At 31.6% G+C, this 20,354-nt stretch overlaps 1 protein-coding gene and 1 non-coding gene across 5 annotated transcripts in view; one reads left to right on the top strand and one right to left on the bottom strand.

Annotated features, from left to right (window-relative positions):
• The window catches only part of LOC118192447 (cell adhesion molecule Dscam1-like), an 816,729-nt gene that overhangs the window by 320,211 nt on the left and 476,164 nt on the right, over positions 1 to 20,354 (top strand). The gene's annotated exons all lie outside the window — the stretch shown is intronic.
• Positions 2,347 to 2,420, bottom strand: TRNAT-UGU (transfer RNA threonine (anticodon UGU)). The gene has a single exon. It is a non-coding gene; the product is annotated as a tRNA-Thr (tRNA).

The following is a 20,354-nucleotide window of genomic DNA, read 5'->3' as shown; positions in this document are numbered from 1 at the left end:
TTTACATCATCTGGAAATGTTATTTGCTCACGCGAAACGAGCATCAAAGTAGGAAGGAAAACAAACATAAAATTTGTATGTTAAAATCGAAGCAAGTGTCTGAATCCCAGAGTACTTTTCAAAAACATTTTGTCTTCAGATTGTTTCTCTTTATTTCATCGAGAAATATTTAGAGGTATTCTAAAATTCAGGCTGTCGATACCCCGGGACATTTTACCATGGCAAAACATGACGGAAATAAGAACACCACGCATAGTCTGGTGGGATTTAAATTCTTAGAAGTTGAAATCGCAAAAGCAAGCTTCTGTTTTTCCTCAGGGTATAAACAGATAACGTGTGAGAAAAAGAAATTTCGTTTGTGTAAAAAAATATAGTTTTCTTATCAAACTGTCACAAAACTGAAAGCGTTTGAGAAGAAAAGGGAAGTAACGCAAATCAGAAAATTCCTTTATTTTTCCCTTAATGCGTTTTTTGCATGGCCGTCTTCTTTTTACAGGATTTGATTGGTTTCTACTTTTTGCTCCATTTATTTTGGATAGCAACATTTTTATTTGTGGGTAATGAGCATCTAAGTAATTAAAGTGACATTTTTTGTACCAAGTCTTGAAACTTTATACCCAAATGCTTGCTAAAGAATTTTGCTTTTAGCAACTTGAGAAACGGTCTTGGAATGTAAAGTAGCCGTTGTTAAGTTTGACGATTTGTAAGAAATTTCCAATAGCTACTTTATCCGTTTCATTCGAAGTCATTCTTTGCGGTGAAGAACAGGTATACCGGAATTGATTTCTGCGTTACGTGTGTTTTGAATTTTGCTGGCAGAAAAAACTGTTGCTATTAAAAATGTTTCTTCTAATTAATTACCCAGTAAGTAACACAGTTAGGTAAGTAACTAACAGGAAAAAGATAGCAAACAAATGCTTTTCTAAGAAATATTTAACTCTCTAATTGGCAAGAGGTTTGACTAAAACTCAGTGGCGTAACAGCCCTAATGGGCTAAGACCTGCAGTGCGCGAAATCTGCTTTCGTGACCGTGGCCCCTGGGGTGCGTAAGCATATGCCCTGAGCAAATGGTCAGCTTGTCGCAGGGGCCCCAGTGTTTAGTCCCCAAGTGAACTTGGTACTCAATTTATCGACTCAAGTGATGGAAATCAAGGGATGAAAGGCTGAGTCGAACTTGCCTAGCCCGGGAATCGAACCCCGGACCTATGGTGCTGCTGCGCGATGCGCCAGTTACTGAAGGGGTTTGACTAATAAACCTTTAATTTCCAAAACTGCTATGAAAAAGAGGTATTTTCCTGATTTTAATTAAAAAATGCGTGTGGTACTTCCTACCCAAATTAACGAATTTTTACTATATTGCCTTACGTTTTCCGGTAGTTTTCAAGATGCGCGCACATATACGTTCTTATAGACGACACAAAACATATTATATGCCGTATATATACAATCATGCTAGTAAGTCGGTTAAAGCAAAATGCAGGTAATTTGCTCTAGAAGACCATTTTTATTTTGATTTCAGAATAAAACTTAATCTATTTTAAAATGTTTTCTTCACTTTAAGTAATTTTTAATAAATTTGCATGTTCAGTACACAGCCTAAAAAAATACAACTGACACTTTTATTTTGGGTAACTAATTTATTGTCGTTTTATATGTGAAAAAAGATTTTTATATTTATTAAATTTTACCTATGATTTTGTAATGTTTAACTTCGAAGCGAATTTAATTCTACGAAAAATTATATTCTAATAAATTCTATTCTTTTTCAAGAGCTTACACGCATGCATAAATCTACAAACCAATTTATTTTGCAAACTCGATTAGAGAAACAATTTCTAACGGTCATTCCTTTTATTTTATTTTATGTATATTAGAAAAAGATAGGCTTGTTTCTCTTTTAAAAGAACTCATCTTTTCTGTAGCAGTGAATTGCATCACCGTCATCATCATTATCTTTTATAAATATATCATATAGAAATTATACCGTCCAGTTTGCGAATGATAATGCAGCATTAAAATCTATCTTCAATAAAATACTTAATGGGGAACTTGAAAGCAAAATTTTTCCGATAATCTTCGCTTTGATGTTGAGTTAAATCAACATTTTTTATTTTAAACTGATATTTAAATATTTATTGCATTTTTGAATTTTATTTTGTGATTTTGGGTGCTAGGTCTAAGGTGTTAGTCTTCAGCTACTGAGCTTCAAGTGCTATTCCTCACATGTTATTATTTTTGGTACTAGATTACTTCAATATAAAAATAGTAATAACAAAACTATTTGAAACGCAAACTTGTAGATACATTAGGTAATTTTTGGAAGAAGGCAAGATGAAAATTAGCAAACGCCTTCGCCGGGAATCGACCCGCGGACCTCTGGAATACAGGTCCAGCGTGCAGAACCACTGCACCACGAAGGCATGCCAAGAAGGTGGGAGAAATACCTTATAAACTAAGTAATATTATCAGAAACCATCTTAGGGAATACATTTTTATTACATTCTCAAGCAAAGAAATTAAACTGAAATATTAATTTGTTATTGCTCTTACTGTAACTCTATCAGCTATGGCAATATATTCAAAGATTACCTTTTTAAGACACTCTGAGGGAAACTGGCTCGTGAGTCACTTTGAACATAATGAAGAACTATAGAAACGTTAGGAAATTAGTCCATTTACAAGATTCAAATGCATATCAGACAACTAGTGCTCATCCATCTTTGCCACTTGGCTACCACTGTCCAAATTTGCCAGTCACATGAAATGATTTTAAGTCGTATTACTCAAACAAGTTAGTAGATTATGTATAATGTTTATATCGGGTATGTTTGTTGGAACTGCAAATGCTTGCAAATGTTATTCACGGTGTTCTTGGTGCTTAACAATAATTTTCGTCTATAAATACTTCCAAACCCGATATTAATACTAGAAATTACTCATTAGAAAATGTTTTGCAATGATTATTTTAATTAAAACTTTACGTTGTATGTAGTACAAAAAACATTTTCTTAGGTTGTTTCTTAGATCGTGTATATATAAAAAATATCCTTAGAATGTTTTTGCCGATTTTATTTGAAACTGCATTCACGTTGTTAGAACAACAGAACTCTCTAAAATACTGATCGAGTAAAAACTAATTTTAAAATTAAGGAAGAGAAACATGTTTTGGAGTACTCAGATACATTTTATTTGTATTATCTGCATGGAAACCCTGTTTCGTATTTTGGGTTTCGCAAACGCATTCTAAACAGAAGTAACAGTAATATTTAATTCATAAATTTTTACAAGCGGAAATTTTTGAAGCATTTTCCAGATTTGTACGAAAATGCTAATTATGTGCTTAGTATTCTAGTATCTTTGCGCAATAAGATTAACGTACACATATATAAATGTATGCGTTGAGAGAGAGAGAGGAAATAGAAGATATTTCATCTCTCTCTTTCTCTCTCTCTCTCTCTGTATATATATATATATATATATATATATATATATATAGAGAGAGAGAGAGAGAGAGAGAGAGATATGTATAGATATATAGATATAGATATATATATAGATAATTAAAGAAAAGAGAGCAAACTAAAAAAGACCTTCAGCATATTACTTACAATTAGTTTTGAATTTTATTTGTAAATATTCTAGTGTTAATATTGTTTATTTAATGTTTACACGTTTCATTGCACTTTATTTTACTTAAGTTAAAATTGTCACGAACCACTGTATCTAAGCTACTTTTTAGCGAAAGCACTAAGAATTTTCTTTTAACTTATATATATATATATATGTGTGTGTGTGTGTGTGTGTGTGTGTGTGTTTGTATAATTTCCTTTAAAGCCATTGATTTTAGATGCTTTCTGTTACTTTGGAACAATGGACAAGAGAAAATTATTTTAATTATAACAATTTCTATCTGTATACTAATTCTGAATTTAAAAAAAGTCTGTATAAAGAGAAAATATACATAATACAGCAAACGTTCTTATTTTAAGTTAACCTTCCTTTTCCTCCGTAACTGGAAAAGGTCAAGTTTTATTATGAAAGGTATATAATAACGTATAATATACTACTGATTTTTCCCTTACTGATAGCGATATAAGAATTTTTAGGTTTAAAATATAATATATTTTTATTACATTTCTCGAACGAAAAATATTCTAGATATTTATCGTTTATATCTCATCGAAGTTTTACTTTGGCAAAACTGAAAATACTGCCACTTCCGGTAAATATTTCTCACACGCTTCGCGTGCAAGTGTTTTATTTAAAAATAGGCTTAGTTAAGTCTTGAATAATCAAGCTCTTTCTTCATCAAAAAAGTGCGCAGCTCATCAACTAATAATATAGAAAATATTCTTCTAAGAAATGGAGTTTACATTTAAAATATTCAGTTTTATTTTTATAACATTAATGAAACTAATTTTTGAATATAATATAGACATATTATATTAAAACAAATTGTTTCAAGCTTTATTTTGAAATCTGCATGATACGATCAAACTACAGTTCCTTTTGAATTACAAATTCTTTTGAATTTTATGATTTTTATGTATTTTACCCTTTTGAACTGCTGTTTTTTAACACTTAAAATTTGATGTTAAACTAAAATCAAGGTTATTAGACTATAAGTCTTTCAGATCACATGTTTATTTAGTTTATGTTTATGTGTTTCACAGCCTACTGATTTTATGAAACTTTGCGTCGGATACATATTCAACTTCAAAAATCTATTTTTAATTATCTTTTTCGATGTTTGAAAATTAAAAATTTTATTTAGTTTTTTCGTGCTGCATTGATTACAATTTTGTTTTCTGTTTAGAACTTGCCTACGGATATTAAATAATTTCTTTTACAGGAAAAGGAACATAGTAAATGTTGTTCTATATTACGCTAGCAATAAATTTTAAAGAAATGAATTTCGCAATAGATTATGGCTTTCAGATATGGAAGACATTAAGCATTCTGATACACATTTTTTTTTTTTTTGATTGAAAGGAGAGAATTTCTGATCTTGTACAGCTTAATTGTAGTATTATTAAAAAAAAAAAAAAAAAAAATTCGAGTCATATAGTACCTGCATTTCTTTTAAATGCATACCCTAAATTCTTAAATGTATCCAAAAATGCTGAATGAAATAAAGTGTTAAAGATAATTTAAAAAAACCTGTTTAGGAACCTTCGAGAAATACTCCAAGTAAACCACAATTGGACTGCAGAAGAAAATTTTCAAATTTACACATTTTTGAAAGGATGACTCGTGTGAAAACCATTGAATTATTACCGACTCAATGCAATGCAACTTAATACATTTTGAATTTAATTAAATGAAACAGTAATATATTAAATAATTCATCTTTTTAACATGCAAAGAACAGAATATAATTTAAAATATTCTGAAAGTACGCTTTTAACGATTAAATAGTCAGTAAAATCAATATTGTAAAAACGTGAATAGAATTTAAAGAATTTTTTAAACAATTATTTATTTAAAACAGCATCAGAATTTCAGTTATTCCAATTACCGAAAACAAATGCAATTAGAAATATAGCCCTTTGTAAAATAATAATATATGCCACATATATTTGCCTTAAAGTACGAACCCTTCCTATTTTACACTACATTATGAGTTTTTATCGAGATAACGAACGGGAAAAAAAATGATTTTAATTATAATCTTCTTCTTTATGATGAAAACTATAAATACTGTTTATTAAAAATGAGTTTGGTACGGGTAAAATGACATTTTGATACACAATAGATTTTATTTACAAAATAATATCAGTTTAAAGATAGTACTAGAAAATATTACTTGATATCCTTATTATTAGCCCAAAGGGCTATAAGTCTCAAACGGCATTTTGCTTCGTTTCACGTTCTGCGTTAGTAATCATTAAAATTATGTTTGAATAGTTTAATAGTTTAAATTAAGTTTCAATAGTTTTTGAATAGTTTAAATTAAGTCTGAATAGTTTTTGAATAGTTTAAATTAAGTCTGAATAGTCTTTGAATAGTTTAAATTAAACCGAATAGTTTTTTTGAATAGTTTAAATTACGTTTGAATAGTTTTTTTGAATAGTTTAAATTACGTTTGAATAGTTTTTTGAATAGCTAATCAAAAAGGTTGAATAGTGAACTATTCAAAAATTTGCCACCAAATATTATCGCCATGTATTAAAGAAACTAAATAATGAAGAATCTGCATGAATGCATGGATCTTTTTTGCACTGTGAAAAATCAACGGTACCTAGTGCCATCAAAATTTGAATAACGTAGTCCTCCAACTGGACATGGGCACTTGGAAACCCAAATTTTGAATTTCGAATTTGTTTTATTGTCTATTTCAAATTTTGTAAAATTTTAACTAATTTTTGATTAAAAAACTGAACAATTTCAAAAGCGAGCAATGGCAACACTGTAAGGAAAAAAAACTATTTTTATCTCCAGCGAGCGAGACTGTGTATCAGAAATTCTAAAAATATGCTATTTTGCTGTTTCTAAATATCTTGTGATATTGCTGTTGAATTGAATTTTACGTAGTTTAAGTTCGAAGAACATGATATTTAATAAGTAAAGGTAGCACACAAAGGCCCTTTTGGATATAATGTAATATCTGAAAGCTTTCAGATTTTCTTTTATTTTTACTATATCCTTCCTTCCCTTTAACACTTTTTACGTTTTCATTACTCATCTGTAAAGTAAAACATTTGAGAACCTTTGAATTATTTGAATAAAAAAGAAGGAATTTTTAATAAAGTGAATGAGAGTTGAAATTCTGAGCTGAAGAGGGAAAAAACAAGATTCAATTCTGAAAATTCCTTATTTTTCAAAAATATTATTTAAAATAACTGTTTTACTTAAAGATAAATCAATAAAAATATACATGCATGCTTATTTCTTTTTTCAAATTTAAATCATGTCTTGACATTTGATATTTCCTTGCCAGTGAACTAGTGTAAATGTATATCATGAAGGTTTTATCCCTTGATGAATCAATTAGACAATGACTGCACTTTAACTGTGATAATAACAAAATCAAAGAAAAGAGTAATTTTCGAAATATTACTAGGATCTGAATGAAGTTTAGGATTTTATCTGGTTATTTTTACATGTAATTAGTACACGATATGGAATGTACTGGCGTGATTTGGAGGATTACATAGCTTTTGAATAACATTACAGTCCTGAACTGTGACCAATCTAGCAATGTTAAATGCTTAATAGTATTTGCTACATTATGTTAGTAATTTTGTTATGTCACATAGTATTGTAATATATCTTGCTATATTGTCGTTAATTAACACAAAAGCGATTAACAAAGACTCTGCAACTGTTCCTTTGATTTAGTGTTAAAATGTTCTTAATTTAGATAATTATTTTGTTTGGTTTATTTAATTATGGTATAGCACTCGAGGGCCTAAGGGAAGAAATGCCTTCGTGGAGAACTTTCTAAGAGAAATTGGGTCGTATATAGTACGTTGCACATGGGGAAAACCGCGAAAACGCTTCTGCAGCCAGCCCGTTCGAAGGGATTCAAACCCCGAACCGAACTACCAGTGTTCAGCGACTTTACCTCTCGGCCTTTCGCAGGCCTTAATTTAAGGATGAAAAATTACTTATGTCACTTTTTTTGATTTTGATAATCTATGTATTAGGGACTCAAATGTTATTTCGATTATCTTTTCCGTGTGCTATAAGTTTTCTACTTAGCTTATACCAATTATACATGTATATATACTTAAATTTCCTGAGTTACTTCATTAGACATGATAGTTAAGAAATGCTCCAACATATACTGACAACTGAAAAACCATATTTTAAAAAAACTGCGCGCTGTAGAATCCTTAAAACTGAGTTATTTATTGCGTAATATTTTCTAACACAGACTCATTTTTTCAATATTAGATATGCCGGGGAAACAAAATATTTTATTAACGGCTCAAAATACTATATCTAGTGTGACATAATTATTTTCATTTATGAATTCACTTTTTTTCACCACAGATTTGTATAAATAACATTGTTACGGCTAAGCTTCGGCTAAGTCTCTTAGTTTGCTATAATTTAGTTAGTATTTCTTATTCTGAGTTTCAGCCAAAGTGGAGGCTTTGTTATAAACCCGAGAAAGGGGCCTACTCTTCATCGTATTTTGAGCAAAATAAAGGGTATTTTAACCCTTCTCGAGTCTACGGTTCCGTTGTTTGAACTCAGCGATAAGTCGTTCAGCAGTTCACTAGGTTCCTTGACATTTACTTTAGACAAAGAGAGTGAGTAACTGTATATTGTGACTCTGTAGCACTATTTTTTCCATGCAATACTCAAAACATTTCACTCGTATTATGAATGTAGAAGACAAATCTCTGTATTTGGATGGATTTCAGTGTATATACAAATGAATGCATATACATTGTTATAATTTTTTAAAATATTTTTTTACTGTTTGTAACTGTGGACAGTCCATGGACAAGGAGCATACTGACGAATGCACTGCCCTATTATCTTGAGTATTGGAAAACAAGGTCATTTAGCTTAGTGGCCAAATGTCTGGTATTTGTGTAAATAAATAAATATATTTATATTTTTTTTTATTGTTTTACTTTTTTCTATATGTATGTTTTTGATTCAGCTATTTCTAAAGTTATTTTGTGTTGATTTATGTGATTTTTTTTTTAAATTTTGAATTCTCAGCCACTGTTGTTTATATGTCTATATATATGCTATTTGATAAGGATTTAATTCTAAGGCAATTGATGTTGGAATTGAGATCATAACTCTAGAAAAATCAGACAAATAGGAAGAAGTTTTAATTGCCATTGGCAATAAATTTTATAGTTAAGTCGATCGCTTCTGGCGATTAAACAATAAGCCGCTAACATTCTGGAAATCGCGAAAATCCAATTTTGAAACCTTGGGTTAAGTTTTCTATGCCATTCCTCTATAAATTTTCACTCGTTTTAAGAATTATTTCAATAACAGGCTGGCAAAGGACAGAAAATACTTCGAGACTTTCAGTCTGCGGCAAAATGTTGGCTTACTAAATTTACTGCTTAGTGATTACTGCGTTGAAATATTAGGATTATTTTGAAAGCAGGAGATGTGAAAAATGAACAATGCCATCGTCAGGACTCGAACCACGGACCTCTCGAATTCGCGTCGAGGGTGCTGACCACTACACTATGAAGGCATGTTAGGCAGGCGGGAGAAATACCTTATATACTCCTCCTTTTAAATGGCGACTGGGGTTTTAGGGGACCCAGCCGCCAAATTCTACTGGTGAAGAATTATCATTCACCACCTTTCAATTCGTGCGCCACTGTAGAGACATTAGGTTATTCTGAAGCAGGAGACATAGTTAAGATATGGGTATTCCTCACGCCGCGGGACTTAACCACACTATCAGTTCCTTTGCCCCTTAGAACCAGGCACAGAGGTTCAAACTCCGCCCTCCCATTTTCTACAGAAGGACGCATTACCTTAAGCGACACTGGTCTTCAGATTTGCTACCTGCCAGTCGCTTGGGCTGCCCGTCGCAGTGGGACATTACCCAGCAAAACCGAGGGCGCTTCGCTCCTGGCTACTAGAGCCACATCGCTTTAGGACTCACCAAACCACCCGACCGGCCAATGAGTGATCTTTCCGGGGCTTCCAAAATCACTAGGCTCATAAACTTTATACCCCAGTAGCCGAGACTGCCTAAGTACACATCCGAGCCAGTAGCTTTTCAGAGTTCTCTACGTTGACTTTCGGGGGGAGCAAAAGACTTGAAAAATAAGCAATGCCCTCGCCGGGACTCTAGACACGGACCTTCTGACCACTGCACCACGAAGGCATCGTAAGAAAGCGGGAGAAATACTTTATAACTGTTTTAATCTTTGCTCTGAAAAGAGATTTTGTAATCTGAGATATTCACCATGCATTAAAGAGAATAACGACTTATTTATTTTCATATTATATATCTTCGGGCTGCTTATCTTATATATGAAATTATCAGGGCAGAAGCGGTGGTCACTTTATTATAGAGTTACCTAATATGTGTAGTTTCCACCTATGAAGGGAAGGACAAATACAAGCATGCCTTCTCCGGGATTCGAGCCCGGGCCGTTTGGTACCGCAGTCGGCTCCGCTAACCACTATACCGTCTGGGCGGCCCATATCTTTTGTTCAAAATTTTCTAATAAGTGCAGGTAGACAGCTGTTGAATTGCTGAATCTATTTAAGTTATACTACGCAGCCTGCAAGAACATCAGCAAAATAATCGAATAATTACTTTAACATGCAATAGTCGTCGCATCACCGAAATCTCATTAAATGTTCATAAATATGCTATTAATTATATTATTTTTAATTTCAAATGTTTGATGAGCTTTATAATATTTATGATCTATATGACCAAAACTTCATTTTCATCTGTTTTATAATTTACGCAAATTAAGCTAAGTTTCAAAAATTAAACATTAAATTACCAGGAGTATTATACTTATAGTAAATATTGCGTCCTTTGTAAATTCTGTCGTTAGTTTAATTATTTATGAATATTTTTTGTTGAACCTAAGTACTATAAACAAAAACACAATTACATAATAACATACATTTCGAAGCATTTGTGCATGTATACACAATATGTCTGATTAATAACCATTTTGCCGTTTCGGTAATGTCTGACATTGTATAATTGGTATTCAGTAGAGAAATATCATATATATATGTATGGCTAATCTAATTTTCGAGCGTGATTCATTCTCATACATAAGTTCCGTTCTTCGATCACTTTGTTTTGTAATATGAGAAAGGCTAAAACATAGCATGCACAATAAATATCTCAAGCATATTCTGTTTAAAATTCAGTATTCAAAAGTAAAAATATTAATTTAATTTTGAATCTATATCACACATCTCACATGATATTCGAGATTAAAGCAACGAGAACATAGGCATCAAATGACTTACAATACTATTCCTCTTACGTAAAATTTACTGCCTAAAACTTGAAAAAAAAAAATAGATTTTCTCTGAAATTGCATTCCTTTATGTTTTGCTATTTGAAAACTCTTACTAAGCTGAATAGATTTTAAAACTGTCTTCCGTTTTCGACAAGAATTTAATCCGATTAAATAGTGCTCTATTTCTGACATTTTAAGCCTCTTGTCTACAAATCAAATATATATACAGAGTGTCGTCAGTGAAATTTAACCACATCTATATAAGCTGTTTAAAAGATTCAGAAATGATTTCCCTTGAGATATTAAAATTATTTTTCTAGATTCTATTTGACACTGGAAAGGGAAAAGTTAAAAAATGAAATATATCAAAATTATATTAAACAACGCTTTCCAGTTTAGGGTTCCTCTGTGAGTTTTAAAATCCGTAGTTTGTTTTTCTGTGGATCTTCATTTTCCAAAAATCGTATTTTTTTCATTTCTAGCAATCATTTAAAGTGTTCAAAAATCATAAAAAATCTGTGATACTTTTATTCTACATATAATTTGTAGAGCTGTTTTCTCTTGCTTTATAAAACAAAAAATATATATAAATTCTGCAGTATTACTACTTGTTCTTGGACATCTACACCGACAGTGCTCCATAAACTCACGAAATAAATTATTAATTTTAACTTTCGATCTCCTATTTCTTTCTTTGTGTATCTATCAACTTTTGTATTTTTCGACATATGTTTCTATTTATCTATCAAATAACCTCGTTATATCTTTATCTGTGTACAGGGTGTTTCCTTAAATCTGTTACAAACTTACAGGATAGCTAGAGTACACCTAGACGATGGAAACTTACATAGGAATGCTTGGGGGAGGAAATCTTTTCTCGCGCGATAGTGGCAACACAAAACACAAGGAAACATGTTTATTATGCTTTGTATATTATTCAAATATATGAAAAGTGATACAAATCATTTAAGTGTTTCGTCGCAAAATGCTGCATGTTTAGTGTCAAAAAATTAAGCACAAAATATTAGGCTCCCGAACAAGAAAAACTGGCCGAGATATTAAATTATAAAGTTTGAATGATTTGACGTTATTCCCGACTTGCTGATATCGTTTAAAGACCATCAAAATAATTCTAGGTTTCACTTACATATGGTATATTTTGTGTAGTTACTATATAACATTCTTTCATTTATAAATTTATTTCATATTATCTCCGGAAACGTTTCATGCTAGTAATATGTGAGCTTTCAAATGCTGAAACTCTCATGCAGTTTTTATTACATTAGAATTGTAACCCCCAAACAAACAATGAAATTCGTTAAATATGCAAAAAACATTCGTTAAACTAGGTATATTTTCTCCTTTTAATATATTTAAATACTGTTATGAGTTGACTATCAGTACTGAAAACTGTATTAACTGTACTGAAACTAACAGCACTGAAAACTGTTACTCCCTCTGTTCGATAATAATGGTAGCAGTTGGTGAATTTATTTTGTCCCATAATAATTGCATAAGAAAATAGTAAATGTAAAATCCGACAATTAAAGTAAACAATAACTAAGTAATATTACTCGTCAATTTTATTTTGGGTGTTCAGATAGTTTCTGGATTATTCATTAATTTCGTTGCTGCATTTTAGACTTTTATTTAGGATGTCTTAACTGCGAAGCTTTGCTTTTGCTATGTGTGTGAACTTAAAATTATTGGAGCCATCGTTCTTCATTGATTCTAGCATAACTGTTGTTTTTGTTGTGACTTATCTCTCTTGTCTGACAGTAACATCAGAACAAGCCCACGAAATTCATCGTAGCAAGCAGATAAAGATTGCTCCTGTCGTTGGCAATAGCACAGTACCACTCTGCTTAGTTCCGCCCCCAATTTTGATGGAGAAAACCTCTGGGGATGGGTATGAGGATCTCCAACTCCTCTTCTACAACCACCAACCTCTCCAAAAGAAATTTGACTCGCCGCATATTTAGAGTGCCCGTATGTCGCACAGAAACTCTACATTTACAAACATCCATGTCTTCTTCGGGATTCAAATCCAAACCCGGGCTCTTCGGTACGGCAATCAGCGCCATTAACCACTATTCCGGTTGAGCGTATCAGCATAACTTCTTGAAGTGACAGAAATATATTAACCAGTATTTCAAGAGAAATATTAAAGGACATGTTGACTGCTTTTGTGGTACCTTTTCACTCATAAAACCATGTTTACGTTTTGCATCATAATGTTTGCATTTGCGTACACAAATCTGTTTTACAAACAATATATATTACCATAAGATTCCCCTTAACAGTTATTTTCACAATTTACAAACAATATATATTACCATAAGTTTCCCCTTAACAGTTATTTTAACAATTTACAAACAATATATATTACCATAAGATTCTCCTTAACAGTTATTTTCACAAGTGCATTTCCAAATTCTTGATATAATATATTTGCGTTGCACTTAAAATGCTTTGCAACTAACTTAATTTCAACTTTTTGCTTTTTTTCGTTTTTCTTTTGATGCATCCAGAACTGGACAATCGAAACTCGAGATTTGATGGAAAACTCTCTTTTCTATTCTACGTTTATAATGGGTTCATGTTCAACGGAAATAAAACAATTAAGTTCAGTCAGGGCATGAAATTAAAAAATATAGTTATAATTCATAAACTTAAAAATTAAACTATGTGTCAAAACAAACGGCAAATGCCCTGAAACGTTCAATTTGATTCAAGGTTCACAATGTTGCTCTATGTCATAACCTGAGCTGCATTCATGAGTAACTTTCGTTTATATGTTCATTTGTTACTATTATTATAGGATTATTTTTTAGAGCATGAATTTCATGAGATTCCGTAAAATAGATCTCCTGTTCCTGTTTACATAAAAAAATAAAGAAAGTTGACAACGTATTGTATAACATAATTCTTAACCGAATGTATTAATACAAGAATTTGTTTTCATTTTTAGTTACTTGCAGTGGCAAACATTTAACTTTTCAATTTGTGCAAAACTTCTGAATTTGATATACAAGTTTTGAATTAAATATGTCTGTCGCGTTTCTTCAGATGGATGCCAAAATAACTTTTAAGAGATTAATTCTTTATTTTTAATTTAAAAATAGCAAGACATGAATATTTTCATCATTTGAAACATTTTTGTGTTTCGAACTATACTTCTACGATGAAATGTTGCAAAAAATGTCACAAATAGTGCATATATAGTAAAAAAACGTTTCGAGGAAAACTCATATATGTAAGATAAAATATATATATATGCAAAGGAAAATTCTAATTTGCTGTAGTCCTTTAACGCTCCATTTTAATTTGGAAATTTGTCTTCTCTGTCTTAAAAATAGTTAGTGCTTCTAATACGGCTCCCAAAACTGAGTTATTTCGAAACTAATAGCTGTCACGAGATTCTTGTATACTGCTAATGACTCAGACAATTCATAAATGCTTTTAGCCAATAACAGTTATAGAAAATTATTAATTAGCCAATCGAATAAAGTTAATCCCAAATTAAATTATTTTGAGCATGTAATGTTGCTTATTTTTTCACTTAGACTTCTGCCTTTGATACCTTCTTCTACATTTTGGAAAATGTGGATGCTACTTTCATAATTTTTTGAAACACGCATTTATTAAGACTGTTTATCTGCGCTGACATAAAAATGTGTGTTAACGAGAATGAAAGGAATTTCAAAATCGCACATGACTGCAGTTACTTCTCAATGCCATTAGCTTTTGTCCATAACTTCCAGATTATTTCAGCTAGTCGACAGGATATCCGCTGTAACTGGTGAATGAACGTTCGTGTTTAAAAATTAACTTCTAGGATAAAAAAAATCTGTTACTACTCCATTTCAATGTGATAATTCAGTATTCGTGAATTTTCAAACTTTTCATCTGATCCTCACTTCAGTGGCAATATCAAGAAACGGAAAGAGGAAAAAAAATTCTATGGCGTTTCTGCTGCAGCAAACTAAGCTTCAGAAATTTAGTCTTTCTTTAGAAATTAGTCTCAGAGAAATTTAATGAGTATTTAAAAGAAACGCTGGTCCGATGCTTCAAGGTCAAATATAACGTTTATAGAATCTGATTTCGACTGTGCGGATGAGATGCATCAAGTTCGAATACTACAACTCACTTTCGAATTTTAGATTTTTTACATTACGAAGATAACTTTTGATTTAAGTCTGCTTAGGAGCTATAATACTATCCTATTTACAATCATAAAGATTTCATTAATGATCTGCACCTGACATGCAGATTACTCAAACATTTTATTACGGCATATACATAATCTTCCCTCAAATCAGCTGTACTCTGTACTGCCTTGTAGAGTCATTAAGTTTTTTTAGACCTGAAAAATGTGCAATTTCTCTCAGGGACTTCAAACTTGGAGCTCTCTAATACACCTCGAGTATGCTACCAGTTATAAGGCGGATGCACGTAGAGAGGAATGAAAAATAAATTGTAGAGCAATTAGGTTTTTGTTTAAGTAGAATACGTGAAAAAATGAGCAATGCCCATGCCGAGACTCCAACCTTGATCTCTCGAATACGCGCCGAGTGTGCTACTTTTACACCACGAAGGCATGCTGGAAGGAGGGAGGAAATACATAATATACCCCCGCATTTTAAAGCGCGCGACTGGGGATGAGGGGTCTCAAAAACCAAATCCTGGTGCTGAGAGAAAGGAGAAAATGGCTTCTAACCTATAGGAAGCATTTTGAATCTATCGATTTAGAAATCGTTCAGTATTTCAAGCAAATTCTTTTTTGAACGTTTTGCAGCATGTATACTATTTTGACTTTTGTGTTATAGAATCAACACAAATCTCTAACGATTGTATGTTTTACAATTTCAAGAAAAAAACAATCAATTATTTTAAACTTAACAGCTAAAAATAACTTTGCTATAATGGAGTTTCCGTCTTTTAAATATTATTATGGATACAATACTTCGAAAACGTGTTTGCCGTTGTGTCGAAAAGCCGTTAAATCGATGAAACTAATTAATATTGGGTCTGAAAAATTCATGTGTTAGCTGTTTCTTTTATTCTTTAGTGTTCGCGAAACGAAGAGGTTTGTTTGCAGGGCAGGCTTTCGTGTTTGCGAATGGGCCTTTCTTAGAAGATCTTCGACCTTTCTTATCTAGTGAGGTGTATGCAGCAGGTAATTCCTTCTGCCACATTTCCAGTTGAGGATGTTTGACTTGGGACGAAGATTTTATTTCTTCAGAATACAGAAAATTTCCCTGGAGAGGAATCACTGTGTTTTCCGAGAGAGCTTAAGATTATACTCTTCGAATCGCCACGACCTAAAATAACAGAAGGGTAGAGAATGAAGTCACTTCTCGATAATTCCACAATCAATTAACATATTGGCCTCTTAAAAATGTTTCAGAAGATTTTTCCGTTTTGCTAGTAAAATACTATCGTATTGTGTCTTGCAAAGTATTTAAGGATTCGATTGAAAAGTCGATAGAAGTAAAGGGCAAAGAAACTAATTGATACTAATAATTGCTTACGGAAAAGAAAGTTTTTAAGATACGTTTAACTACGATGCATTTAAATTCATTTTTATTGATTTTCGCATGCGTAAGAAGAATACGAGATATTTGCCTTTTGCAAATTATGCATGAAGGGATACCTTCGTTAGGCATTAGCTCTGCTTTGCCATACTGAAATAAGCAAAATAAAATATTATACAGGGTTAGCATGAACGATTCATTCATTTTGAAAAGGTTACATTTTCAAAAGTATTTCATGTACGAACATGAAAGATATATGAAAAGAAGCACAAACTCACCAAGTTTATATACCCGCTACTATGTGCGTCTTTGGTGACACGACCCACGTCCAGATGTTAATCAAGCTTATTCCATGCATTTTGTAGCATTACCACAAAATTTTGTGTGGAAATTTTGCGTCTACGATGGAATTTAAAACATACCATGTATAGCTCCTGGAACAATTAAAGCAATTATAAGTACTAAAAAATAACTTTAGAAAAATTCTGAATATTGCATTCAAAAGAATTTACATCTTGCAACACAAACCTGTTCTAACGCCATTCCAAACGGTAAAATGTCTGAGTTCATCTAATTAAGTTTGTTGATTATTTAAATTATAAACCTCTGCAAAGTTTGCTTGTTTTTAACAGAAAATATACTACATTTCAGGCATTCGCAATTGAATAAAATTCCCAAGCATGCAAAAAATAAATATATAAAATAAAGGAAAGAAAAACATGTGAAAGTTTTCAGATTTTAACCGGTCGCCCAAAAGGGTTTCCTAACGTTTTATACAAACTCCTTGAGCTCGCAATCTACAAGTTCTATATTACACTCACTCCTAACTTACCCTTTTTTTGTCTTTTAAGCTTTATTATTAAGCGAAATTTTCTTTACACTTACGCCATATACACTTCAACAATAAAATTACAATTATTTTATAAGCAACTTACGAGTTGACGTGTTTAGAATTCGATATGTAGCATTAAGGGTTGGTATATTTTTTTATGTTTTTACTTCCTTGTACAAAGTAAAAAGGAAGTATTGTAATCGCGAAAAGATTCAGGCAGCATATTTCAAAGAAAATATTTTCACTTTGACCGCTTTCGAATGCAATTTAACGATGTTTTTGCGTGATATATGTACGTAAGGACAGACTAAAAGACTCTTTTCCTCCAAAAAAACTAAAAAACTGCTTTAAAATGAATTCTGAAGAGAATTTTTCGTGGCGTCTGTACGAACGTACGTACGTATCTCGCATAACTCAAAAACGAGTAGCCTCATCAGAACGTTGAAATTTTGTATATAAGACTACTATAACATGCAGATGTGCACCTCGTATTTTGGTTTCAATCGGCCGCGACAAACGTATATAAATATATTTATAAATATATCCACTCTGTAACCCGGCTCAGTGATCTCAGTTTCTTTACTCTTATATGTTTGTAAATTGTACATTTTTTGCTTTAAAAATGATTGAATTATGTTGTTTTAATCTTCCGGTTAAGGGTTTTATGCCTTTAGTAAATCTGTATGCAATATTTTTAGAATTATCAACAATTTTAAAATTGTTTAAGAGCCGCTAAGCCTAATTTGATGGCGGCCATTGCTCTTGTTTACATTTGAAACAGCTGAGTAGAGGATTTGTTGCCAATCTAGAGGAACTTAGCTTCGCAACAACAAAGATAACGCCTTCATTTATTATTTAAATCATGCTTAATCCTTTCTGGAATTTTTTCGAGGGAATAAGCGTTTAAGATTTATTTCGTAATTTTTAATACACATATTTTGAGTTTTTATGTATTTTTGCCTTGTCGCGAAGTGAAAACTGAATTAATTGAATGAGAAATACTCAATCGTCTGTGGAAAACTGTTTCTTTTTTGTTTTGTTTGCTTAATTTCTTTTATACATAGTTCTGGCTTTATTATTGTATTTGAATAGAACATGTGGCAACGATTAGATAATTCTTTAAATGATATAAATTTTGTGCATTCTGAGTTATAATATGAACGAAATATAATACTGTTAAGTAAACCTAGCGCCAGAAAAGTTATGGTAAACAAAGTGAATTTTAAAGAATGCATTTATTCTATTGTGGTTTATGCGCTGTCGGCGAAGTAGGTTTAATTCAATCTAATAAGTTTAAATAAAATGAAAGAAAAAAATGCGTATAATACAAGGAAGTCATATGGTGCACACATCAGATTTTTTTTTCAGTCATCTCACAATTCATCATATTCATTTTCAGGTTTCCTACTAAGATGGCCTTACAGAACTTTTCTTGTCTTTTTATTATTAATGCTTCATTTGCCCACTGTATATCACGTTCTTCTCACTTGCGTCATATAAAATTCAATTGAAGAGAAAATCAAGAAATAATCAACAGAAAAATCACAAACAGGAAAAAGAGAGAAAAAAAAAAAAAAAAAAAAAAACATAATAGATAGCTTCAAGAGAAAAATTACAACTATTTACAAACAGTATACATTTAGAATTTCCAATAAACAGTCTTGCGCACTTGAAATGAAAAAGTTTTTTTTCCACATAGTTTTGCTAAAGTTTTGCAAAATATGAAATAGATAATAAAGGAAATTCGAGATTTAAAATTCAGGCTTCCAGGTGCCCATGTTCGGGTGGAGGACTACGTTATACATAATTTGATTGATCTAGGTACTGTTGGTATCCTCAAAGTGCGAGAAACATACATACATTCATACAGATTCTCTTTACTTTATTTCTTTAAATATAATACAGGTCGATAATATTTGGTGTCAACAGTCTGTAAAGTGACGTAATCCATTTAAGGGTTCCGACGCTAAATGCGTCTTTGAGACTAGTATCCCATTCACGACTAACGCCCCTTTTTGTGCTAATAAGAATGAAAGAAAGTCACTAAATAAATAAAGTATGCTCAAACTATTTCAAGGATTTATATGCAATATTAAAGTTTGCTGTTTTTGTTAATCGTTCTGTTCTGCTTATATGTCTGTAACAGATATATTTTGTAAAATATTTATATTCTGCCTATGTTTCTTTTGACGTAATCCGGTTCTTTAATACTATAGAAATGGAAAGTCTTTGCAGTCATTATAAATTAAGTTACCAAATTTTTTCTATATTTAGCATTAAAATCAAACATTATACAATAAGCATTTGTGTTTTAATCTTTTTATAAAGCCATTCATTATACACATGTTTCAATACACACATGTTTCAATAGAAAGTATTCCCCGTCCTTTAGTTACGGCTGCTATGTTTTCTGCAGAAAAAAAAAAAACAAATTAAGCTTGGAATCCAGGAAATAAATGACATGTTACGCCCCACTGCTTTATAGTTTTTCCCAAACTCATTTATTACTTGTCTAAAATTTCTGTTTCTGCAAAAAATCACAAAATTTTAAACATCTGCCACGCGTGAGCCTTATTTAGAATACTTTAATTCGTCTTCACTGCTTAGCTCCTTGATTTGAGGATAAAAAAAGAGGAATTCCTCTTTATGTTTGAATTTACTTTTGCTGAGGAAGTTAGTTTTCAGTAATGAAAACCTCCCATTTCTGCTTACAAAATGATTTTCACTAAGCCTACTTCGATGTGAAATTGTGGCATGTACAGTTCCTGAGAGTGCATAATGCACTCTAAAATAGCAAGAAAAGCTGTCTGAATCTCCCAAAATTAATTTTTCTGCTTTAAGTCAGGACTTTTTAATGTGATCTTTAAATCTGTTACTGCTATTTTATCTCGTATAAAATAGCTGCTATTTTATCATACATATTCTTTGCATCTAAGTTGTATGATAGCTCAATCAGTAGAGCTATTACTTGGAAATCCTCGCATACATACTACTTATTGTAAATATGTTATTCCCATACATATTATTTATTATATATACTATTCACATACA

Source organism: Stegodyphus dumicola, chromosome 9 (genome assembly GCF_044657685.1).
Source record: "Stegodyphus dumicola isolate Sdum_Otavi_A_Nest chromosome 9, ASM4465768v1".
Lineage (NCBI taxonomy): Eukaryota > Metazoa > Arthropoda > Arachnida > Araneae > Eresidae > Stegodyphus > Stegodyphus dumicola.
Note: the sequence above shows the minus strand (reverse complement) of the source record. Positions and strands in the feature narration are given on the sequence as shown.